The following is a 27,443-nucleotide window of genomic DNA, read 5'->3' on the forward strand; positions in this document are numbered from 1 at the left end:
GAACATGGCTTGCCCAAGGCGGACTGCGAAGCAGGCGAGGCTACATAAATCAGTATGATTAGTCCGAGCACATACATGACAGAAAGTTGCTCCATGAATTATTTATAATGCTTTCCTTCTGCAGCCGCTTGACATTTGACATTTCTTGAAGGCTCTGTTTGCTGTGCATGAATCAGGCAGGGGCGCTCTTCCCGTTTAAAGCGACGGAGGAAGCAGACGTGTATGTGCTATCCCTGGGTGTCATAAAATGGCGTCGATTTTAGAGTGTTTTCGTGAAACACTTGAGTTCAATCCTGGACAATACAGGTGTCTTGCTGGAGTTGGTACACTGTAGTCTTGCTGGAGGGCTGAAAGAACCATGTAATGTCTCCTAATTCACGGACAAGTAACTAAAGAGTAGTGATGGTGTTATGAAGGGTATGAATGAGTGTAAGGATCATAGGCTCCAATTCTGTGAGTGCTTCAAGCTTGGAGCTCCCATGCAATGAATTATTTGGTGGGCCCTGCAGATCAGCTGTCCAACGAGCCATGCCTATTGACACCCCCTCCTGCCCCCGCAGTATCTCCCTCCTGCCGCTGATCAGCTGTTGGTGGCACATGGGGTACGCTCGGGAAGGGAGGTGGAAAGTCGGGGTGGGGCGGAGCCTTGGGGGAGAGGGTGGAGCTTCACCAGGGAGAGGCAGAGTGAAGGTGGGACTGGGGGTGGAGCACCCTTGGGGGAAAGTTGAAAATATGGTCAAAAAAGTTATAAACATTTTCATCAACTCCAAAATGGCTTCCCACTGACAAGTAGAAATCTGGTATGACAAGCAACATGGCCTCGGTGCAACCTCAGCACTGGAGGGCTAGGGGTGAACTTGACATGCTGATCCAGGAATGTGTCCTTTTGCCATGGAAAGCTCTACAGCTGCAACTAGTCACCCCAAACAATCACTGCGATGCAGTCTGTGCTTGTTTCCCAGCTCTTCCTCAACAGCTGCTCTGTAAACACCTTCAACACCCTCCGATTGTTTTTCCCTATGTCCCTCAGAAAAATGGCCTGGAAGAAACAGTCACATCCCTTGTATTTCCTGCAAGTCAGGAAATGGACACATCCAGTACATGTTGAACCTTCCTAGTCCGGCACTCTCTGATATGGAGAAATACCTATATATGGGAGGCCATGGAGTCAAGTCGAGTCTAGTCCCCTGCCCTCATGACAGGACCAAGTACCATCCCTGACAGATTCGCCCAAGATCCCTAAGTGGCCCCCTCAAGGACTGAGCTTACAACCTGCAGTTTAGCAGGCCAATGCTCAAACCACTGAACTATCCCTCCCTCCTCATCTGATCTGATTTAGTTTGCATGTTGCCATTTTTTGGAAACTAGGGGGGTAGTGAAAACATCATCAACATCTGCCAACATCCGTGGTCCAGTGTGATTTTAGTTAGCTGGATGTCCGCTTATCATGGATGTAGCCAAGTTTCCCACGGTCCCATAAAGTTTGTTTACAGCCCCCAGCCCTGGCTGTTAATTAGCTCTGTGCTGTTAATTAGCTCTGATTTACCCCTAAATGTCTTCTAAGAGCCCAGTAAGCAGTGGAAGTGCTAGTAATGCTGCTAGACAATATTGACCTCCTGTGGTTCAGCAAATTTTCTGGTTCACTACCATTCAGGTTCCAGGGGTGCTGGACTAGAGAGGTTCAACCTCTATGTGCTTATGAGGACAGGGCTGAGCTCTGGGAGCTCCATGTGTCAGAGACTCCAAAAGGTGCCACATGAGTTTGTGGGATTTTTAAAAAGTCCCATGAAAATGATGGGTGGGATTATGGGATGGAGAAAGCTTTATTGTGGGATTTTGCCCCCTAACTCTCAGAGATCCCCTGGTGAGTCATTGGAAAAATATTCAGGAGGGCATTGTGCTGGACAGTGACACATGACATGTTAGGATACCTACCAGTGGTGCACTGTACTTCATATTGACCCAAGTATTCCTGGTGTGTCTGCACAGCCCTGAGGCCAAGAGCCAAACGGTACAGGAACCCGATGTCTACACTTTGGAGGCTAAATGCCAATGTAATTTGCACGAACCAAAGTTTGCTGCGTAGACATGTCCTCAGAAGCGCTTATCCAATCTGATTTAGTTTGCATGTTGCCATTTTTTGGAAACTAAGGGGGTAGTGAAAACATCATCAAAATAGTTATGAACATTTTCATCAAACTGTTTTTACTGAAAACACGATTAAAATCATTTTGTTGACATTTTAAAATTTAGTGAAGATTAGCTTTTGGTAAATGAAAAATGTCCACACATATTTTGTTACCTTACATTCAGGAGTGGCCTGAGGCCGGCTGCAGCAGCTGGCGCCCCAGGTGGAAGGCGCGATCGGCACCCCCGCCTGCACAGCCATCAATGTCTGTGACGTAATCATCAGGCCCCCGTGCTGGCGGTGCCCTAGGTGACCGCCGAGTCTGCCTAGGCTCACAGGCCGCCCCTGCTTACATTAAAGTTTCAAATGTTTTTTCATGCAACTTTTACATTTTTTTATTTAAAAAAGGAATCTTTCAAACCCTGTGAAATGAAAACAACTTTACATTTTCAAAAATGTTCACAAAATGCCGTTTCTCAATTTTTCATCCGCCTTTGAACTAACCATAGATTAGCTAATTCAGTCAGTACCCCACGGAGTTGATTACTCTCCTGTTTTTATCATGAGTTTTCAATATTTGGTGTTCTCCATGAAGTCCATAAGACTCCTGGAGTCTGAAAATTGCATGAAAAGCTCAGATTTCATATTTTTAAAACAAAGTTTTTCACACTTGTGGTTTTAGAGAAGTTTGAAAATGTGACCGGAATGTGAGCAAGAGAATGCCTAGACTACAAGCCTCTTTCAAAAGATTGTCTAGACAGCCACAAGACCCAGGCAATCTGGACGTGCTCTTTTGAAAAAGCCCTGTTTGCGTTCAAGAACGCCTTTTTTTCAAAAAAGCTCTTTCAAAAAAAGGCATTTTTCCTCTTAGAATGAGGTTTACTGCTGTTGAAAAAAACGCCACGTTCTTTCTATTTAATTTTGAAAGGACGCGACAGCAGTCTAGACGTAGGTGAAGTTTTTTCGAAAAAAGGCTACTTTTTTTTTGAAAAAAACTCTGTAATCGAGACAGCCTCAGAAACCAGTAGCCTCAAATGTATTTTTTTAAAAAAATCTCATTCTTAAGCCAATCTCATGATTTTTTTTTTGTCAGTTAATTCACTATTTTTGGACACTTAGGATTGGTGATACCGTATGTTCGCATACATATTCAGGAACACATTTTTGAGAGATCCTCTGGATTCCTGAGGTCCTCAAAATGATCTGAGACATACCTGTGCCATAAACACATAGGCTACGTCTACACTGGCATGATTTTCCAGAAATGCTTTTAACGGAAAAGTTTTCCGTTAAAAGCATTTTCGGAAAAGCATGTCTAGATTGGCAGGATGCTTTTCCGCAAAAGCACTTTTTGCAGAAAAGCATCCGTGGCCAATTTAGACGCGGTTTTCTGCAAAAAAGCCCCGATCGCTATTTTCGCGATCAGGGCTTTTTTTTGCGGAAAACAGTACTATGCTGTCTACACTGGCCCTTTTGCGCAAAAGTCTTTCGGAAAAAGACTTTTGCCCGAACGGGAGCAGCATAGTATTTCCGGAAAAGCACTGATGATTTTACATGAGATCGTCATTGCTTTTGTGGAAATTCAAGTGGCCAGTTCAGACACAGCCATATTGTAGGAGTTTGTTGAGGGAAGATGTGAGATGCTCTGTCTGACTAGGAAGTTTTCAGTGTTGTAGGATGGTGGCAAAAGAAACTGTTGAAATGCTAAGAAGCCAGGACCATCTGCAGAGGAATTTCTCTCAACACCACCCACCTTATGAGGACAATGAGGTACACAAATGGAATTTGTCTTATCTTCTGATCAGGGACCCACATTATTCATCATTCCAGGCCAACTGGAGTCTTAATCCATTCCCAATAATCATACATTTGCTGTGATTTACTAAAACTTCATAGCTTTCTCCTTTGCATTTCCCATTCGTTTTGCTGGGACAATAGTAAGCCGGTCAAATCAGACCTGCTTAGGTCTTCTGTTTCACAGAGTCACTTGTGTTTTTGGAAGACTTTCTGTCTGCCTGCCCAGAAATTTGAGCAGGCATTGTAAGCTTGGAATGCCGGGATCTGAAAGTGTCCATCAACCCCCCTCGTCTGTGGTCTGTGCCCTGAGGGCAAAGAACAGTATGGTAAGGCACGATCGATTACGAGAGCTTAATCGTGGTTGTAAAGTTATCATGGAATTTTCACCACCACAACAGAATGTGTTTCTGATTCCACTTGTAGCTGGAGCTTGAACTGGGGGGGCAGGGTTGACCGAACGAGTTGATTCTTGGCACCCAGTTCTCTTTGGTACGTGTTCAAAAAGAGAAAGCAACTGGGGGAAAGAAAAGACTAAAGGGATAGAAAGTTTGTGCTTATCGCTAGTGTCTTGGGGCCGGGGGATATCTCTTATCGAGGGCATAGTGTCATTTTGGGAGGTCGTGCTTTTGCATTTGAGGGTTCTGTGCTATCATTCTTTTGGGTCTCACTTTTATTTTTTCCTTTTCAGTTGTGTTTGTGCCATTAGAGCAATACTAGTTGGATAATGCTGGCCATTTTAAGATCTTTGTGCTGTTCATTTTAAGATCTTCTGAAAGGATTGACCTCTTATGAGCTTACAAATCATTGCTAGCCCCAATCCAAACCATCTTTATTATATTCCTCTCTAGCTCATCATCTGGAGAAGTGGGTTTTGACCATGAATGCTCATGGTACTATATGAATGTTTTTGAGCTGCTCAAATTGCATAGCTTATTTCGAGTGTATTTTGAAATAGAGTGCTATTCTGAAATGTTCTTTAATCCTTGTGGAACAATGTTTATTGGGACATTGGAATAGCAAGCCCGTTATTTTGAAAGCTATTTCAAAATAATGGGCTTGTTTAAAAGACGCGGCATAGCTATTTCAGGATACCGGAAGTATCCTGAAACAGCCCCGCTGTCTAGACGCACACTAAGATGCCACAGGACTATTCATCTTTATTAGAGGCTACTTCAAAGAGACAGGTCCAACAAGCCATGAATGTGGGGGCTTGAAATCAGGATCCAGATCTGAATTGTCCAACCTGGGCTCTCTTTGACTTATCCTAATCATTGTACACTTTCTGTGTTCCCTATTCTCTGCTGTTATATATCAGACTGGGCCAGATTTCCCACTGGTATAAATTGGTACGATTCCACTGACACGAATGGAGTTATGTCAATATACATCAGCTGTGGACCAGGCTGATTATTTCTAGAGGTTGCCACATGCCACGTTAGTGGTTGACACAGTGTTTCATCTTCACAATCTAGACCCACATTCTCCAGTCTCCTAGGCTATGTCTACACAGAAGTGTTATTTCAGAATAACTGACATTAGGGAGGGTGTAGAGCCCTTACAGGATGAGGGAGGTAACCTAGTAATAGATAATGTGGGGAAAGCTGAAGTACTCAATGGTTTTTTTGCCTTCATAGGCAAGGTCAGCTACAAGACTAGGCAACACAGTATGGGGAGGAGGTAGGCAGCCCTTGGTGGAGAAAGAACAGGTTAAGAACTGCTAGACATACACAAATCCATGGGTACAGATTCAATGCATCCAATGGTACTGAGAGAGTTGGCAGATGTCATTGCAGAGACTTTTGCCATTATCTTTGGAAACTTTTGGCAATTGGGAGAGGTCCCAGATGACTGGAAAGAGGTAAATGTCATGGCCATCTTTAAAAAAAGGGAAAAAGGACAATCCAGGGAACTATAGACAGGTCAGCCTTACCTCAGTCCCTGGAAAAATCATGAAGGGGATACTCTGGGAATCCATTTGGAAGCACTGGGTAGAGGGGAAAGTGATCAGGACTAGTCAACATGGATTCACCTAGGGCAAGTCATGCCAGACCAACCTGACTGCCTTCTACCCCTAGGGTGTGCAGGCCCGTCACCAGGGCGCACAGTGCATGTGTGGCCCGGCTACGGCCACTGGCACGCAGCCCGGGGCCCACCCCTGGGGCGCATGCACGGCCCAGCTATGGCTGCTGGCGTGCGCACCAGGCCGTGTAGGGTGCCGCGGCCGTGGGGGGAAGGGCGCTGCTGGCTGGCACCAGGGGGCCGACGCTGTGGGAGCCGGGGACGCAGCGCCTGATGGCAGCTGTAAGGGACGCCGCGTTCCCCTTACAGCTGTCATCAGGCGCCCCCCATCAGTTGGCACCCTGGGCAGCTGCCTGGCTCACCCATGCCTCTGTCCAGCCCTGATGATGAGGTAACTGGCTCTGTGGACATGGAGAAGTTGGTGGATGTGATACACCTTGATTTTAGCAAAGCATTTGATATGGTCTCCCACATAATTCTTGCCAGCAAGTTAAGGTAGTATGAATTGCATAAACGGACTGTAAGGTGGATAGAAAGCTGGCTAGATTGTCGGGCCCAACGGGTAGTGATCAACGGCTCAACATCTGGTTGGCAGTCGGTATCAAGTGGAGTGTCCCAAGGGTCAGTTCTAGGACCGGTTTTGTTCAACATCTTCTTAATGACCTGGATGGGGGGTGGATTGCACCCTCAGCAAGTTTGCAGATGACTCTAAGCTAGGGGGAGAGGTAGATAAGTTTGAGGGTAGGGATAGGACCAGAGTGACCTAGACAAATTGGTGGATTGGGCCAAAATAAATCGGATGAGGTTCAACAAGGATCAATGCAGAGCCCTGCACTTGGGACGAAAGAATCCCAAGCATTGTTACAGGCTGGCAACTGACTGGCTAAGCAGCAGTTTGGCAGAAAAGGACCTGAGGATTACAGAGGATGAGAAGGTGGATATGAGTCAATAGGGTGCCCTCATAGCGAGAAAGTCTAATGGGATATTAGGGAGCATTTCCAGCAGATCTAGAGAAGTGATTATTCCCCTTTATTTGGCATTGGTGAGGCCACATCTGCAGTATTGTGTCAAGTTCTGGGGCCCCCACTATAGAAAGGATGTGGGCGCATTGGAGAGAGTCCAACGGGGGGCAACCAAAATGATGAGGGGGCTGGAGCACATGAGCTATGAGGAGAGACTGAAGGATTTGGGTTTATTTAGTCTGCAAAACAGAAGAGTGAGGGGTGGGGTATGGGATTTGATAGTAGCCTTCAACTTTCTGAAGGGAGGTTCCAGAGAGGCTGTTCTCAGTGGTGACAGATGACAGAACCAGGAGCAATGGGCTCAAGTTGCAGTGGGGGAGGTCTAGGTTGGATATTAGGAAAAAATATTTCACTGGGAGGGTGGTGATGCATTGGAATGGTTCCCTAGGGAGGGGGTGGAATCTTCATCCCTCAAGGTATTTAAATCCCGGCTTGACAAAGCCCTGGCTGGGATGATTTAGTTGGGATTGATCCTGCTTTGGGCAGGGGGCTGGACTCGATGACCTCCTGAGGTCTCTTCCAGCCCTGGGATTCTATGACTTTATTGCAAAATAACATAGTCCACATCCACACAGCAAGCAGTTATTTTGACATAATGTTGAAATGATGTCGAGCTGGATGACTTCTTACTCTGACTCCTGTAACCCTCATTTTATGATGAGTAAGGGTAGTCGGAGGAAGAGAGCTCTAACTTGGACTTCCTGCTGAGTAGACAGCACCAAAAGTCAATATAAGCAACTTCTACTCAAGCTATGCAATTGACATAGCTCAAGTTACATAGCTTAATCCAGCTTTAGCCTAGCTGTGTAGACGTGCCCTTACTGACATGTCTTAAAGGGGTAGCTGTGTTAGTATGTTCCTGCAAAAACAATGAGGAGTCCAGTGCACCTTAAATGCCAAATGAATTAGGCCATAAGCTTTCGTGGGCTGTACCCTCATTTCATCAGATGCATGAAGTGGAAGCTGCAGTTAGCAGGGATTGATTGATATATACATACAGAGATGGGAACTTTGTATCAGTGCTAATGAAGCTAATTCAGTCAGGGAGGATGTGGCCCATTTCCAACAGCTGATAATACAGGCAGTCCCCGGGTTACATGGATCCGACTTACATTGGATCCCTACTTACAAACGGGGTGAGGCAACCCCGCACTAGCTGCTTCCCCCCAGCAGACCAGGGAGACGCAAAGCTAGTGCCCCCCCCCCCCCAGCAGACCAGGGAGACGCAAAGCTAGCGCCCCCCCCCCCCCAGCAGACCAGGGAGACGCAAAGCTAGCACCCCCCCCAGCAGACCAGGGAGACGCGGAGCGGCTTTTCTCAGCAGACACCTCAGCTTGAGAATAAAGGACTGAGGGAAGTGAGGTGTGGGAGAATAAAACTGAGCTCTGGAGAAATGTTTGGCTGGAGTTTCTCTTACAATATGTACCAGTTCCGACTTACATACAAATTCAACTTAAGAACAAATCTACAGTCCCTATCTTGTATGTAACCCGGCGACTGCCTGTACCTAAAGGGGAAAATTACTTTTTGTAATGAGCTAGCATTACATTACTGCTACATTACTCCTCATTGTTTTTGTACTCTCTTAGGGTACATCTACACTAGCCCCCTAGTTTGAACTAAGGAGGCTAATGAGGGCGACCGAAATTGCTAATGAAGCACAGGATTTAAATATCCCGTGCTTGATTAGCATATTCCCAGCTGGTCGCCATTTTGGAAACTGACTAGCCCGAAGTAACTGCCCGTGTCTACACGAGGCAGAGAAGTGCGATTGCGAGATAAACCCCCTTAGTTCAAATTAACAGTTAAACCTGAGTTAAACATGAGGTTTAACTGTTAATTCGAACTAAGGGGTTTATCTCGGAATTGCGCTTCTCTGCCGTGTGTAGAAGTGGGCAGTTACTTCGGGCTAGTCAGTTTCCAAAATGGCGACCGGCCGTGACTATGCTAATCAGGCACGGGATATATAAATCCCGCACTTCATTAGCAATTTCGGTCGCCCTCATTAGCCTCCCTATTTTGAACTAGGGGGGGCTAGTGTAGACGTACCCTGACAGTGTATCTGAATTGATTACAGTTGCTTTACTCCTGATTTACACTCCAGAGATTGATCTTCTGGGGTTTGATTTAGCGGGTCTAGTAAGGGCCTTCTAAATCAACTACCAGTGGCACCACCACGTCACGAAGAGTAAGAGAAGTTGATGGGAGAGTTTCTCCCATAGACCTTCTGCAGTAGAGATGCTGCAGAAATTCGACTTAAGGTATGTTGACTTCAGCTATGAGAATACAGTAGCTGGAGCTGTGTATCTTACGTCACTTTCCTCATGTAGCGTAGATCTGGCCTTAGAGGTATAAATGAGTGAAGAACCAGGGCCCCATTGCTGAAGTCATTCAAAGGACGCCTCTTTGTTCTCCTCTGTGCATACTAGTTCGTCACCGTTCTTACAACAGTGGAGAAAACAAAAAAAATTATTCCAGCCTGAGCACTTAGCTCCTCATTTCCAAATATTGTTTATAAAGAAATCAGATACATTTCCTCAAACGGGACCCAAACGAGGTTTTTCTGAATGCTGATTGAAGGGGAAAATACGTACTCCAAATATGGAACTTTATATAAAAATGAACAGCCTGGAGGTGATGAGTGGGGATGGGACGCAGGGTCATGTGCCCTTCCAGTGTTGCTGCTTGGTTTGTATACTGAGCATGCTCACACGGACTGAGCATGCTCACTGGCATCTGATGTAGCCACTACCCAACCCACTATTGGCAGGTATGAGCTGTCTCTGGACCAGACCCTCAGTTAGTGGAGTAAGTGTAACTCATTCGGGAAAGTGAGACTCATTTCCGCCAGCTGAGGATCTGGCCCCAAGTTTCAGTCTGAACTGAACCTTTTTAGTAGATTTATACTCAATTGGGGAGGAGGGGAAGAAAGAGAGGAGAGTGGATGTGGATTGAAATGGAAGCATTCACACTGCCTTGTATTGTTTCCATAGTTTCACTATAACTATAATGCTAAGCCGAATGATGAAAGCTATAGTGTTGCTAGGGTATATTTTTTTTGTCATGGGTGGTCCAGGAAGTATAGTAATTCGTGTTCTCAGCTGGGTTTCCACCACATCTTTGATTGACCTGATTGCTTTCCCAGTGACAGAATCCAAAATTAAAACCACATCAGAACTCCCCGAAGCTGGTTCTGGTTTTGATGTTCCTGCAGCAACTTTGGCAGCTTGGCAGGATGTGTGTCTACATGGTTTATTATTATTATTATTATTATTATTATTATGGGCCTGCATCATGGGACCTAAGTAACAGGCCCTGGACCTTCACCTCTGCAGCATGAGCTGTTTCGTGATGCTATTGGGGAAGTCCTGCAGGAGGGGAGTAGAAAATTTAAATCTGGATGAGAGAAGAATTTAGGACTCAATGTTGGACATCCGAAGGCAGCGTGGGCAGACCATGCTGGGGGCTGGGATTTTCTGCAAGGGAGGGTAGTGCAGAGGTGGGAGTATTGCCAGCTTCGACCTTCTTGGATGCCAGTGGCCGGGAGGTCTGCGTGGTGGTAGATCTGCTGCCCAACTTCTCTCCTACTTTGCCTCTTCCCCACATGACTGTCCCCAGAGTTCTTCAGTGGAGCCACGATATGTGTCATGCGTGAGCTATATGTCTCCACTGCTTCCTTCTCAAATCCCACCGCACATTCACAATAGCAACAAACTCCTCCTGCTTCATCTGGAGAGCCCCACAATAGCACAGCAAGGGTAGCAAAAGATCCCTCTTGCTCTGATTCTGCAATTCACCTGTCGACTGACCCATAGGGCTGTGGCCTTAGGGGCAGTGAAGGCAGCTGATTTGTTACCCACTGGCCTCAGGGTCTAAAGGAGAGGACACTGCACTGCAAAGCAGGAGATCAAAGTGCCATTCCTTACTCAGCCAGGGGTATGTCTAAATAGCAATGCTATTCGGGATACCAAAATATCCCGAAATAGCTATCTCGTATCTTAACAGCAAGCCCGTTATTTCTGGCTCACTATTCCAACGTCTCTGTAAACCTCTTTCTACAAGAAGTAAGGGACATTTTGGAATAGCGCTTTATTGCGTAGATAGCGTCAAATGATGAAATAAGCTATTTCGAAATAGCCTTGAAACAAGATACGCAATTTGCATCACTCAAATTGCGTATCTTATTTCAAGTTACGGTGCAGTGTAGACACACCTCCAGGGAGCTCCTGCTATGTGACTTGAGAAAGTCACTTCCCTTTTGTTTTCTCTATTTATTGTGTAAGGTCACCTCATCTCAAAACAGATATCTTGGCATTGGAAAAAGTTAGGAAAAGGGCAACAAAAAGGACTTAGGGTGTGGAATGGTTGCCATATAAAGAAAGATTAATAAAACTGGTATTTTTCAGCTTGGAAACAAGGTGTTTAAGGGGAGATCTGATAGAGGCCTATAAATCATGACTGGTGTGGAAAAGTGAATAATGAAGAGTTACTTACTCCTTCCCATAACACAAGTACTAGGGATTACCAAATTAAATCAATAGGTTGCAGATTTAAAATGAACAAAAGGAAGTACTTCTTCACACAATGTACAGTCAACCTGTGGAACTCCTTGCCAGAGGATGTTGAGAAGTCCAAGACTACAAGGGTATGTCTACACTTGCACCTTAGTTCGAACTAGGGATGCAAATGTAGGCATTCAAAATAGTAAACAAAGACGGGATTTAAATACCCTGCACTTCAGTAGCATAATTTCGGCCACGTGCTGGTTCAAAACCCAGCTGTTTCGAAAGTGAAAGTGCGCTCCAGGCCATGTTAGTTCGAATCAAACCCCTTGGTTTGATAAACATACCCTAAGAGTTGTTCAATAAAGAGTAAGAAATTCATGGAAGTTAGGTCCATCAATGGCTATTAGGCAAGATGGGCAGGGATGGTTTTCCTACATCTGATTGCCAGAAGTTGGGAATGGGCGATGGGATGGATCCCTTGATGAGTCCCTGTTCCATTCATTCCCTCTGGCTCTGGGGCACCTGACATTGGCTATTATCAGAAGACAGGATATTTGGCTAAACGGACCTTTGGTCTGACCCAGTTTGGCCGTTCTTATGTTCTCTTTGAGTCAGGGCCTGTCTATCTGAAAGTACTGAGCTACCTTAGAACAAGGCACTTTAATATCAGCAGGGGCTTGTAGGTGCTACTATAATACAGATAACTCTAACTTTTGATTGGCTGTAAGCCACCTGGCTCAGTCCTGGGCCCCAGACCTGCACTCAGGCCCATAAATAAGTGTCCAGTGATCGCCTTCAAACCCGGGCCCCGAGTACAGGGCGGGCAATGAAATAAATGCAGTTCAACAGTTAGTAAGCCCAAGTCCTGGTGCAAGGCGGAGCAGGCAAACACACACAGATCACTGGCAAGAGAGAGAGGGAGACTGCACCCCAGGGTGTGGGACGGCAGTGGGGGCGCGCACCTTCCTCCTCCATCACTTCCTGGCCCACGACCCTAGCAGTGGCCGCCCGGGCTGCCATTGGGGATCTGGCTGACAATACTCTGACACACTTCAGGACAACAAGGTCAGCTTGACAGTCGTCGGCTCCCCTGGGCCACTTCCAAACTCCCCCTTGGCATTTACTTGGCGCCACGTTTGTTGCAGGTTCTTGGGATTATCATAGTCTGAACCCTCCGGTAGGGTTACAAGAGTCTCCTCTTCGGTGCGGGGCCCAGCGGTCCGGGCCAGGCCTCAGCCTCAGCAAGGTCTTCGGTGGCTTCCCTGCTTAGAGCTTAGGGCAGGCCTCTACTTCCTCTGGCAGCTGGGACCTTACTGAGCTCCTGGGCTGGGCTTTTATACCACTTGCTCCACCCCTTGGCTCCAAGGAAGTTGAAGGGGCAGGTCCAGGAGTGGCCCACTCGGGCTTGGAGACGGGTTCCTCCCCCTCTGGGTCCATGAGCGGCCATGTGTGGGCAGGGATGAAGACAGGGGATGTGAATTAAGGCAGAATTTGGCCTTAAATTATTACTATTTGTTATTTGCATATGGCCCTGTTTGTGCTAGGCACAGTAGAAACACTTGGAAGAGTCCTTGCCCATCAAGAAGTTCTTAATTCATCTAGAGAAGGCAGAGGAAGGGGAGTATTATTATCCCCATTTTACAGATGGGGGAACTGAGGCTGAGAGCAAGCGGCTGATGTGCCCAAGGTCACACAAGGGGCATGCTTCTACCTGTGCTGTGTATAGCGTGCAAACGTTGCACACCCAGTTCACAGGGCGCCTGTAGCTGTGTGTGTGTGGGAGGGGGGACCAGTGTAGGTGAGCAGGGTGCTGTACATGCCAGAATCTTAGATTATATGTCCTACATGGCTCTCTGTGTGCCTAAGCAGTACTTCCCATGTGCACACTGCTATGATTATGGGTGGCACAAGACTCTGCTAATAATCCATTAGCTGCCCCAGAGCAAGCTGCATGCTCCACGAGCAGCTGGGCAGCCACCACCAGGTTCCCCAGGGATGCAGCAAAAGGGAGGAGAGTGGGGTGGCCAATGGATATATCAGCCTCCAGAGCCTCGGATTGTGGGTTCAAGTCCCACCCACGTTCTTCTCTGTGCCAGTGCATAGGAGCCTTTCCATATAGCCAGTCTTTCACTGCTGCATATAGGTACACATACCCTCTTTGCTACCACCTGGGTAGACAGAGGGAGTGTGTTGCACAGCTTGGTGCTTGAATCCATGTCTTCTATGCCCCAGCACAATGTCTAATTGCAGGACCCCTGCTCTGCTCCACTGTAAGGGTACGTCTAAACTACATGGCTCTGTCGATGTAGCCATGTAGATTTGTTTGTTTGGCAAAGGGAAATGAAGCCGCGATTTAAATAATCGCGGCTTCATTTAAATTTAAATGGCTGCCGTGCTGAGCCGACAAACAGCGGATCAGCTGTTTGTCGGCTCAGCGCGCTAGTCTGGACGCTCCCCTGCCGACATGAAAGCCCTTTGTCAGCAGCCCCGGTAAACCTCATCCTACGAGGCATAACGGGGAGGTTGATAAAGGGCTTTCAGGTCGGCGCGGGAGCATCCAGACTAGCGTGCTGAGCCGACAAACAGCTGATCAGCTGTTTGTCAGCTCGGCACGGCAGCCATTTAAATCTAAATGAAGCTGCGATTATTTAAATCGTGGCTTCATTTCCCTTTGCCGATCAGCCTAATCTACATGGCTCCATCGGTGGAGCCATGTAGTTTAGACACACCCTAACTGGTTACAATAGGAGCGTCGCTAAGCATTTTACAGGCCAAGCTAGAAAATGTTTTTGATGGCTCTCTGAAGCAACTGAGCACACACAATGTACCAACATTTCCTTTGTTCTTCTCTCCCCTGGCCAACCCATCTGCCAAGTGAAACAACTTCCAACTAACCAAATGAAAAGGCCAAATGGCCCAGTGCTACAGGATCCTCTACAAGTTGGCACCCTGGGTGACCACCTTTCATGCCCAACCCTAGAAAGAAGCAAATGATGTACTTCTTCACACAGTGCATAGTCAACTTGTGGAACTCCTTGCCAGAGGATGGCAAGTCCAATAATATTAAGAGGCTTAATACTATAACAGGGTTCAACAATTTCACTGTATTACAGCATGTATCCTCAGACACTCTCGGATGCAACGCATAATCACAGCTTCAGCTGGTGTAAAATGGCCTAAGTTCATTAACTTCATTGGAGGCGGACTAATTTACAACAGCTAAGAATCCCATAACTCCCAGTGTTTTTTTCTCATTGTTGAAACACTTGGACCTAAATACCTATATTCTCATTCACATGATGGTAGTCAGGTAAACACAGCCAAACACACTACTTACGTTTATGATCTCTAACTATATTTACGTTTATGATCTCTTCCTAGCTGATGATTTCATCTTTCATGGTACAATGAGGACAGTCCTGGAACTGAAAGCTATAACTTGAACCATTTTGTGGGTGAGGTGGGGGAAAGTGGAGGGGATTCTATTCCTGCCAATAGGAACCTCCCCAGTCTTAGTGAGCAGCCTGCTTTGTCTCTCTGGTTTTGGTTAGTTCCCGCCCCATTCTCGATTCTCGGAATATACGCAGTGTTACATTGCAGCCTGAGTGTTTCATGTTTTTAATTTAACGTACTGTCTGTCTGCCATGAACATGGTGCACAGAACCAAGTACTTAGTGTTAGGCTGAAAAAGCATTTTGAAAAACAATGAGACTCATAGGGTACCATGAAACACACAGCTTTTGCTACAGTAATAGAAAGCCTAAACAATCTCGTCCAACTCTACCAGCCTTTTGAAATGCACATCATGGTTATTGTTATAGTTATAGGTCTCATAACACTGTACAATCCTTCTCATAATGTTTATAATTCCACTAGGGACCTCATTACACTAATCAGCTCCTCTGAAAGCCATGATGGCATAAGGATCCCCTGATGAAAACTTCAAATGTGAATAGAATAATTAAAGCTTCATATTCCGTTGTGAAATAGCTGCATCTTTTCTCAGTGTGTGTATCTGAGTAGCCACAGCAAACCGTTCTTCAAATTAAACACACAATTACATACAGTGTAAAAATGATTAATTAGGCAATGAGCCTTCTGGAAGGATTTCAACAAATTCATGAATAACGTTTAAGTGGCATTTTTATGGGGATGTTATGGGCACTGCAGGTTGTGCTAAAGCACTGTTGATGAGTTACAAATGCATAAGGTTTCCTTTTTTCCCCATAGAAAAACCCTAGGCAGAAAAAAGGTAGGTTTGTTATTTTCATGGGGAGGCAAAGAAATCTGAATTTGGATTTTTACTAATGCTTGGATTGTTTTCTAAATACTTTTTGATAGAAAATGTGGGGTTTTCAGCTGAAACAAGTATTTAAGGGAAAATCTTCATTTTGCTAAGAAATTCCTTGTTTTTTCATAAAAGAGAACTTTTCTGTATTCTTGATTTTTCCCATTTTTACTCCTTTTCTGTGGGAGAGGGGAGGAAAAAATGGAGGAGAGAATAGGAGAAAAAAACACACTAAAAATCAGCTTTCATATGTGTCAAAAAATGCATGACAATGTTTCATATGGAATTTCTCTTTTACATTTTATTAAAATTTTTGTTTGAAAATTTTTGACCAGTTCCAGTTTTCACATCAGTCTCCCACTTAAGTCAGTGGACACGTTTTCTTCTACTACTGCTAGTGTTAGACAATAGATTTCAATGAAATCCTGATTTACACTGAACTGAATCAGAATTTTACACGAGTAAAATCCCACAGAGAGAAAATCATCTTCTATTAATGTCTATAGATATTTTTTTTTAAATTAATCTCTATAGAAACCAGTTAGTTTCCTCTTTGCTAAATTGTGTACAATTTTTCCATGGTGGCAATCTTTGTAAGATTCTACTACTGCTACTATCAACTATTTAGAAAAGCTAGACATACACAAATCTATGAGGCAAGATCTAATGCATTCAAGGGTGCTGAGGGAATTGGCAGATGCCATTACAGAGCCATTGGCCATTATCTTTGAAAACATGTGGAGATTGGGGGAAGTCCTGGATGATTGGAAAAAGGCAAATGAAGTGCCCATCTTTAAAAAAGGGAAGCAGGACAATCCAGGGAACTACAGACCAGCCATCCTCACCTCAGTGCCTGGAAATATCTTGGAGGGGATCCTAAAGGAATCCATTTCGAAGCACTTGGAAGAGAGGAAAATGATCAGTAATAGTTGTAATAGGTTCACCAAGAACAAGTCGTGCCTGACCAACCTGATTGCCTGCTATGATGAGGTAACTGGCTCTATGGATGTGGGGAAGTCAGCGGATGTGATACACCTTGACTTCAGCAAAGCATTTGATATGGTCTCCCATAGTATTCTTGCCAGCAAGTTAAGGAAGTATGGATTGGACAAATGGACTGTAAGGTGGATAGAAAGCTGGCTGGCTCAAAAGGGAGTGATCAATGGCTTGATGTCTGGCTGATGGTCAGTATCAAGTGGAACACCCCAGGGGTCGGTTCTAAGGTTGGTTTTGTTCAACGTCTTTATTAATGATGTGGCGAGGGGATGGAGTGCACCCTCAGCAAATTTGCAGATGACATCAAGCTGGGGGAGAGGTAGATAAGTTTGAGGGTAGGGATAGGGTCCAGAGTGACCTAGATAAACTGGAAGACTGGGACAAAAGCAATTTGAGGAGTTCAACAAGGACCAATGCAGAGTCCTGCACTTGGGACGGAAGAATCCCAAGCATTGTTACAGGCTGGGGACCGATTGGCTAAGTAGCAGTTAGGCAGAAAAGGACCTGGGGATTACAATGGATGAGAAGCTGGATATGAGTCAACACTGTGCCCTTGTAGCCAAGAAGGTAATGGCATATTGGGGTGCATTAGGAGCAGCATTGCCAGCAGATCTAGAGACGTGATTAGTCCCCTTTATTTGGCACTGGTGAGGCCACATCTGGTGTATTGCATCCAGTTCTGAGCCCCCCACTGTAGAAAGGATGTAGATGCATTGGAGAGGGTCCAGCGGAGGGCAACCAAAGTGATTAGGGGCTGGAGCACATGACCTACGAGAAGAGTCTGACGGATTTGGGCTTATTTAGTCTGCAGAAGAGAAGAGTAAGGGGGGATCTGAGAGAAGCCTTTAGCTACCTGCAGGGTAGTTCCAAAGAGGCTGGAGAGAGGCTGTTCTCAGTGGTGACAGATAACAGAACGAGGAGCAATGGGCTCAAGTTGCAGTGGGGGAGGTCTTGGTTGGAGATTAGGAAAAACTATTTCCCTAGGAGCGAGGGTGGTGAAGCACTGAAATGGGTTACCTAGGGAAGTGGTTGAATCTCCATCCCTTGAGGTTTTTAAGTCCCGGCTTGACAAAGCCCTGGCTGGGATGATTTAGTTGGGGTTGGTCCTGCTTTGGACAGGGGGCTGGACTTGATAACCTGCAGAAATCTCTTCCAACCCTAGGATTCTATAATTTTATCTGGGGGCATTTCTACATTACACAGAAGAACAACACTGCTGCAGTTGATCTTCCGGGGTTTGATTTAGCGGGTGTAGTACTGACCTTCTAGATCAAACACTAAGGGTGTCCCGTTGGTGCAGGCACTCCTGCTCCTCACAAGGAGTAAGGGAAGCTGATGGGAATGATTGTTCCCATTGGTCTCTGGCTGTGTGGACGGCACGGAAACATGATGTAAGATACATTGACTCCAGCTGCGTACTTTGTAGTTGGATTTGCGTATTTTCAGACTTTCCATGTACAGCCGCTCCCCGACTTACGGCCACCCCCACTTGCAACCATCCGCACTTGCGATCAAAGCGGTCGTAAATGCGGATCCGAGTTACGAACGGCGATCCGCACTTATGAACAGCATGGTCGCCATGGAACTCTATGGGATCCAAGTTACGAACAGTTCGAGTTACGGGCCAAATGTTGGTCCGTAACTCGTTTGTAACTTGGAGAGCGGCTGTACTGTAGACCTTGCCAGAAGATCTTACTCCTTGGGACTTTTATGCTGCTAGTGATAAGGGTCTTGAGAGTACGCCCTGCTCAATCCAAGAATCATTATTGAGGCAAAACACATCCTTAAATTAACCTGATGACCTGCAGTTTTACCAAGATCAAAATACTGTAGCTTCTTGCCGAAGAATTTAGAATGCACCTGAATTTTCTCTACATAAATCTGGGTAAGCTTGGTTTATATCCACTTTTAACACAAAATTTCCCTCTTTACATTCCTTGGTTAAAAGAAATAGCTGCACTTTCATCACTGAAAAACAACGAGATGTCCTGTGGCACCTTAAAAACTAACCGATTTATTTGGGCATCAGTTTTCATGGGTAAAACTACGCCATCAGATGCCAAAGTGTTTTTACCCATGAAAACTGATGCCCAAATAAATCTGTCAGTCTTTAAGGTGCCATAGGACTCCTTTGTCATTTTTGCAGGTACAGACTAACACGGCAAGCCCTCTGAGAGTTTTCATCATTTAGTGATTGTTGATACAAAAGAGTAGCCAGATGGAAAAGATTTTTCCAGAAGTCTTCTGCTGCATAATCTGTTTCAAATAAAGATAATAAAATAAACAACTGTTTATAAAGAGAATGCAGTGCCCTGCTGTCTCTTGTAAGCGCCGTTTGAACAATTGCTGTCAATGAGAATTCCTGATCTCGCGTACGAGTTGCTGTTCTTAAGCTTGAAAAACCCACACACTGTGATCCTCTGGGACCAAGCTGTAGAAACCATATGCACGTTAGAGCACCCCAGGAAAATCTGCTCCAAAACTCTAGCTGGAGCAGAGAGGGCTGAAAGCCAGAACGCCTGGGTTCTAATCCTGGCTCCATCAGTCACTCTCTGGGTGGCCGGGGGCGAGATAATCAACCTCTCTATGCCTATTTCATCCGCTTTTAAGTGGGAATAGTAATGCCCACCAAGGTGCAGGGAGGAGTGATCGGTTTGTATGTGTGTAGTGCTTTGCAAAGCGCTGGTGTAATAAAAACCGTTTCAGCAACCAAGGGGCTGATGCCACAAAATTGACCGGATCAAGGTATTCGTTCATTCTGCTTTACTTGGAAGATTCTGAAGTGTGGATGCTTATCACCACCTGGCTTTTTGAACCATGTAACTCTGCAGAGGTGGGATGGGCAGCTTGTGAAAATCAGCTCCCGTGGGAACATTTCAGGTTGTCCACTTGCCGTTCAGGCCAAGAATACATGAAAGGGCATTCTTCACACGGCAGTATACTCTGGCAAATCTGTCTCTGGTGCTGTTGGAGGCTGGAAATGCAGAAGACCCTCCTGTGTAAAGGACAGGGGAGTGGGAGGTGAAAAGTAGCATAACCCAAAGATTTGGTGCCAGGGTTGAACATGCCAAACACTCAGCATTGTGGCGACCTAAGATTTTGGTCTAGTCCATTACAAGGAATTAGGACCATTTATGAAGTTTGGACCCCTGGCTGGTCCCATAATCAGGAAGATTGTTATTTGTGTTGCGGTTGTGCCTAGAAAGACCCTCTGAGATTAGTGTCCTGTTATGTTAGGTATTGTACAGCCACTGAATGAAACAGTCTCTGCCTCAAAACACCTACAATCTAACTAGCCACCACAGCCAAAGGTGGGAGGTCAAGGGACAGAGAGAGAAGGCCACACACTGACATCTGTGCATGTTTGGGTTGGGATTTTTGATTCAGGCCTATCCCAGGAAAGAATATGTCTGGATCTGATTTTAGGCCACTCCTGACCTCGAACTGAAATGGACATTCTCCCGCTTTAACCTGGATTTGCTCTATCGAAAACAATTCCAACTCCTGAGCGATAACCCCATTTTTCCTTCACTTGGGGGTTCTTGCCACACCACTGTGCTGTGATCCAGAGTGACCAGCTGGTAGTGGCATTGTTCTTCACCATGACTGCCATAGCTGGGTTCTGAGCAACACTGTAGTCAACTCTCTTTCCCCCTGGAAACTGAGAGCATAGGCCCCCTGTCTGGATCAGGGCCCAAAAATCTGAGCCTCTTCATAAACTCGGGTTATCCAGTTTATAGTACAATTCTCTGGCAATGTGTCCTTCAGCGGGGCTCCCCCCGCCTTTATCGCTGCCTTTTCATTACTCACGGTATAGCTTTCTGTTTTACTAGTGTAAGTTTACATGTTATGGGCAGCGTAGGGTTGGATGAGGCATATAAAAAGGGTTCATGTTAGTTTAGAGTAATTCAAAAATTACTGCCTGAACACACTGATCTGGTTAGATCCACATTTGCAGCTCTGGTTTATTACTGCAGCCCTTGAAATTGTTAATTTCAGAATTACGGTGGGATTTGTCCCATGGTGGCTTTCCTTGTGCATTCAGAAAACAAACGTTTTATTTATTTGCGCAGTGGTTCCGCAGACGATTTCCCGCCTCGGTCCACTTTCAATGCATACGGGAAATTTGGGGTCCGGGCGGTGGGGGGCTAGGAGTCAGACAGCTTGTCTTTTCTTTTTTCTGATCCAGCCCTCTCTGGGCTTTATTTAATTTTCAGCTGTTTTATTTAAACATTCATAAGCGGGAGACCTAAGCCAGGCTTAAAAACGCATCGGGAAGGCATTAAAAATCCACGTCTCGAACGATGCTGAGAAGAAAAGGCCCATGTCCGGGCTATGTGCATTCGGTAAACATATGGATTTAAAGGAAGATAGGACGAAGTAGTCACTTCTGGGGACTATGGCTTTATTATTTATGGATGTCTATTCTGTGCAGTGAGAACCAGGTTCTGTTTAGCTCACTCTTTGGGTGGTCCAGGAAAGATTCTGAGTAGCCTTCGGTAGCCTGCAGGCATAATTGGCATGCATGCTGTTGTATCTAAGATAGCTTAATAAAGCATTACATATCTCACTGCTTCTATATTTTATTACCTAACCCGGCACATGTGGCCAGTGGGTAATTAAATTCAGCTGTGTTTTTACTTTCTGTTTTAAGGTTGAAGTATGAATTTCTCTGCGAATTCTTTGAAAAGGGCTAATCCGATGCATGCAATGATAAGGGGGGCGGGGGGGGGGGGGGAGGCACAGCTAATCAGAGCCAGACTGTTAGTGCAATGTACGATTGCTCCAGGTGTAATTTATTTTCATATTACGGGGGGTTTTACTCTATAACATATTAGAAGAAGGAGGAATAATAATTCTTTCCCACATATGGCAAGAAAGCTGCAGATTAATATTAGACTCTGGGTTTTCTTTTCATTTTTATTTGATGCCACCGTAGGCACCACATCCCCTTCATGGCACTGAAATCAATTTGAATTAGCCCATTCCTTCATTAACTTTCTGGGTAAGTGTACAAGGATGTTGCTATATTGCTCTTTGCCTTTATTAAAAAGGATTGTGCTGCAACCTTTATTAAAAGAAACCTATGTAATAAAATTCACTTTGGCGAAGACTTAAACAAATCTGTTTCTTGGATTTGACCACCTGGGTTTTGAGCATCCGTGTGGCCTGAAGGAAGGAGTGTTGCTTAATGTCAGAGCAGCGGGCAGGGTGTCAAAGGACTCCTGCCTCCTTTGGTTACTAACTCATATGCCCTTAGGGAATTCACTCTGCTTTAAAGAACGTCTCATAGCCTAAGAACAAAGGGACGCTCAATGAAAGGTGGCAAATTCAAAACTGATAAAAGGAAGTGTTTCCTTCCACAGTGTGTAATTAGTCTGTGGAACTCATTGCCACAGGAAATTAACATTCAGGGCAAGAACATAGGAAGGTTCTAAGAAGGGCCGAGAAGTTATATAGATATGAAGACCGTCCAGAGTTATAATAGTTCATGCTAAAAAAGAGGCTTATCAGGGATAGGAAAGCTCTCACTGTAGGGTTTAAAGTATTTTTATTATGAATAAGGATGAGATCTTTACAGTGGGCAGATGATCCCATATCTGCCAACTGTGGGATTTTGTGCACTATCCTCTGAAACACCTACCTCTGGTCAGCATAGGAAATGGGATGCTGGACCACCAGTCTGATTGAATTCTGGCAGTTCCAAGATCCTTAACATGCATGTGCAATTGCACACAAAAATGTATTCAATGGTGTGTCTAACGTGGACATAGTTATCAAGGCTAAACACTTTGGGCCAGATTCTCAGCTAGGGTAAATCAGCATTGCTAATTTGAAGTCAAGGTGAGGAATCGTGGTGACAAACAAGAGGGATTGGAACTGCTCATTTACTAGCGAAAGTTTTGTCTAGTGAAACCTTGTGGGAGGATTCCCATGATGGCGTGTTAAAATCAATGATGATAATCTATTTAAGGAAAGGTCAAGTAGGCCGAAGGGGGGAGGGGGAGCTGCATTCTGTGTCAAAAATGGTGTCACCCCTTTCTGAGTTACTGATCTCTCAGGAAAAAATATTTTGAATATGTACGGTTCAGCATCTTAACAGATGAAGCACTTAATCGGGTATTAGTCGATATCTGTTACAGACATTCCAAATCACACTAGTGAACAGGGTGATTGGTTTCTTATAATGTGTAGGGAAAAAAACTGCTTGATCATGGAGGACTTCAATTTGAATGATGTATGTTGGAGGTTTCATGCTACCACTACTAAAAAAAATCTTTGGAATTTCTATATGTTACAGATGACAATTTTCCAAGTCAAAAAGTGTTGCAGCCAACACTGACAAATTCTATATTAGATCTTCTCTTGACAAAGACGAACTGATCACAAAACTAAAACTTAATGGTAACTTTAGGTACAAGTAATCATGTGCAAATAGAATCAAATCTAGATTTTTATATATCATTATATAAAATATTTATATTAATTCTCTCACATCATACTTGGTGCCTTAAAAAGGCCAATTTCACAAAGCCAAAACAATTATGAACCAAATTAGCTGTGAGGAAGTATTTAAATAGAATACTCTGAATGAAAATTGGTAATTGTTTAAGAACACTTTAGTAGATGCATCAAAAGTCACAAGCAAGAAAGAAGTACATATTGGTTAAAAAACTGGTCTGGTTTAGAGGGGAAATGAATGCAGCTATAAATAATAATGTCTGTCCGTTTTTCTATAAATCAAATGGAAGAAAGACGAAGTTGTTAGCAATGAATATTTTTGAAAACCTAAGAACTGTAGAAAAATGACGAGGGAAGCTAAGGGACAGAAGGAGAAATCTGTGGTCAGCCGAGTTAAGGATGACAAGGAGTTCCTAAAGTACATTAGGAACAAAACAAATCCTTACAATGATATTGGCCCATTACTAGATGACAATGGTAGAATTTTCAATAAAGATGTAGAAAAGACAGATGTATTCAACAAATATTCCTCTTCTTAGTTTGGGGGCAAGGGAGAAAGCCAGATGATGTAGTCATATCAAGTAACATTCTTTCCATTCCACTAGTATCTCAGGCAGATGTTAACCAGAAATTATTAAAATTGTAAATTTTAAAATCATCAGGTCTAGATAAGCTACATCCAGTAATTTTAAAAGAGCATCCTGAACTATTAATGTAATTTTCAATAAATCTTGGAACTCTGGGGCCTTTCTGGAAGGCTGGAAAAAAGTTCATCTTATACCAGTATTTAAAAGTGTAAATGGAATGACCTTGGTAATTATATATCTATCAGTCTGACATTGATCCTGGAGAAGATAATGAAATGGCTGTTATGACACTTGATTAATAAAGCATTAAAGGAAGATGACATATTTAATGCAAATCAACATAGGTTTATAGAAATTAGATTCTGTCAAAGTAACTTGATATCTTCCTGTCACAGTAACTTGATGTGATGAGATTACAGATTTGGTTGATATGGACAATAGAGCTGATTTAATATACTTAGACGAGAAGCGGGGAACCTAAAGCTTGCCCGAATCCGGACCCTGAGGCTTGTAGCTCCTCTCCCAGCCCCCTCCTGTGTTCACCCTCCTGCTCAGACCCCACCCCCAAAGCCTGCTTCCCAGCAGCCCCCACCCCCACACTGAAACCCTCATTTTTGGCCCTACGAATCTGCTAGCCTGGGCCCCCCAGGCTCTGCTATGTGAAAGGAATGCGTGGAGTGTCTTTCGCTTTCTCAGTTGGGGGCCATGTCAGTGAGGGGTTTTATTTTTGCTTCTCACTTTTATGTGGCCCCGACTGATTTTTCTGTGGGTTAGTGGCCCCCAACCCGAAAAATGTTTCCCTTTCCTATACTTAGACTTCTCTGTGGCAACTGACTTGATAACCCATGACATTTTGATTTAAAAAAATAACAAGAATCAGCTAAACTGGCAAACCTTAAATGGATTAAAAACTGGCTAACTGATAGTCCTTAAAGTGCAATTGGAAACGGAATCTTCATTGTGAGGGTTTGTTTCCAGCGGGATCAGTTCTTGACCCTACACTATTAGGCTACGTCTACACTGGCATGATTTTCCGGAAATGCTTTTAACGGAAAAGTTTTCCGTTAAAAGCATTTTTGGAAAAGCGCATCTAGATTGGCAGGACACTTTTCCAGAAAAGCACTTTTTGCAGAAAAGCGTCCGTGGCCAATCTAGATGCGCTTTTCTGCAAAAAAGCCCCGATCGTCATTTTCACGATCGGGGCTTTTTTGCGGAAAAAACTACTGTGCTGTCTACACTGGCCCTTTTCCGGAACAGTTTTCCGGAAAAAGACTTTTGCCCGAACGGGAGCAGCATAGTTTTTCCAGAAAAGCACTAATGATTTTACATGAGATCGTCAGTGCTTTTCCGGAAATTCAAGTGGCCAGTGTAGACAGCTGGCAAGTTTTTCCGGAAAAGCAGCTGATTTTCCGGAATAATTTGCCAGTGTAGACACAGCCTTAAAGTTTTTGTCAATGACGCAGCATACAAGCATTTCTGCTTAAAATTTGCAGAGGACACAAAAATTGAGAGACTGATCAATAGCGAAGAGGACAGGTCACTGATGCACAGCAATCTAGATTATTTAGCAGGCACAAGCCAACGATATGCATATGACTATGGTTAAATGTAAATGTATACAGAATGCTGTCCTTACTTACAGGAGGGGGACTCTATTCTGGGGAACAGTGAATCTAAAAAAGATTGGGAGGTGATGATGGATAATCAGTTGAACGTGAGTTCCCATTGTGATGTTACGGCCAACAGGGCTAATGGGATCCCTGGATGTATAAGCAGGGGAAATTTGAGTAGAAGTGGAGAGGTTATTTTACCTCTTTATTTGGAACTGTTGTGACCGCTGCAAGAAGACTGTCCATTTCTGGTGTCCACATTTCAGAAAGGATGTTGATAAATTGGAGAGGGTTCAGAGGAGGACCATGAGAATGATTAGAGGCCTAGAAAACTGGCCCTTCAGTGATAAAGACTCAGGGAGCTATTTAGCTTAACAAGGAGAAGGTTGAGGGGTGACGGGATTACAGTTTGTAAAAGTACCTACATGGAGAACAAGTATTTGGCAAAGGGGGTCTTCAGTCGAACAGAGGGAGGTGTAACATGGTCCAGGGTTGGAAAGTTGAAGCTAGATAATGTCAGGCTGGAAATAATCATGCTTTTAAAATAGAATTACCATTGGAACAATTCACCAAGGGTCTCCATCGCTGACAGTTTTCAAATCAAGATTGGATGTTTTCCTAAAAGATCTGCCCTACTATTTGCAGAGAGTTCTGTGGTCTGTATTATACAGGAAGCCAGACTAGATGATCACAATGATCCTTCGGCATCTATCATGCTATATCTACTTACAGCAGCATTTTTGAAAACCAGACCCATATGCTCTTTGTGTCAGTTTACCTATGTATAACAGTGACATGTAAGTTCACCTCTCTCCCCTGTAACTTCTGAGCTTTAATGTTTACTAAGCATGTCAAGCTCCCCAGTGAATGATACTAAGGGCTCGTCTCCACTTACTTGGAGAGCGACGTCCCTGGGTTTGATTTAGTGGGTCTAGTAGGGACCTGCTAAATTGATTGCTGCTGGCACCCCATTCATCCCAGTATTCTACTGGGTTGCGAGCTGTAAGGGAAGTTAATGGAAGAGTTTCTCCTGTTGACCTCCCACAGTAGGGACACTGCAGAAATTTGACCTAAGGTGCGTCAACTCCAGCTATGAGAATAGCTTAGCTGGAGTTGTGTATTTTAGGCTGACTTTCTTCCCTAGTGTAGACCTGGTCACTTCTTGATTCCATTACTGCCATGGGAGTTTGCCCTGTGGGAATGCATATTTGGTGCCCTAGTTGTAGCCTTACTTTAGGAAGCAGTATTGTGTTGTGTCTCAGCTGATTTGCAGGACTTCTTGTTCAACACAGAAAATCTTGCTCTCCTCCAGCACCACTCATGCGCAGTCAAGATCAGAATTCAGCCATCTCTGTTTTATGGTTTCATACTGAACTAATGAACTTGGATCAAATGTCAAGACAACGAGAACCTGACAATTAAGGTCTGCCAGTGAGAAAGTGCTTCCCAACAAAGAAGAGCTGTCTTTCTAGTTGGTTCCCTTCCCCTCCCTAAAAGAGGGGAAAAAAATCCCCAGCCGGTAAACCTAGGAGAGAAATTGCCAAAGTGCTGTTTGAGATCCAGGAAAACTTGATAGCATACAGATGCTGCGCTGTCTCTCAGCAATATTTACTGTTCTTACGGGTCTTACATGAGTGTGAAGAAGGGAGATGTGAGAACATTTCTAAAACCCATGTAAAAATATAAGCCTATTTTAGTTCAAGATGGGGCTGAGACACATCGTTTAGATTCAAATTCAAAGTAACTTTCCTCAACTTTGAGCTTGGACCATGCACCCACACAAATGACTAAGAATACCTTTCTTGAGACACCTGGCCTTTAGGAAGAGCTGGAGGCAGGGAGGCAGAACACTTAGGCTATGTGTACACTGCAGGCTTTTTGTGCAAGAACAGCTGTTTACATTCTTGCGCAAGTAAATTTACAGTAAAGCGTCAGAACCGAGGGCTTCTTGTGCAAGAGTTATTCCTCTCCCCACGAGGAATAAGCCCTGTTGTGCAAAAGCTCTTACACAAGAAGGCAGTGTGGACGG

Source organism: Pelodiscus sinensis, chromosome 9, assembly GCF_052426305.1.
Source record: "Pelodiscus sinensis isolate ZL-2025 chromosome 9, ASM5242630v1, whole genome shotgun sequence".
Classification (NCBI taxonomy): Eukaryota; Metazoa; Chordata; order Testudines; family Trionychidae; genus Pelodiscus; species Pelodiscus sinensis.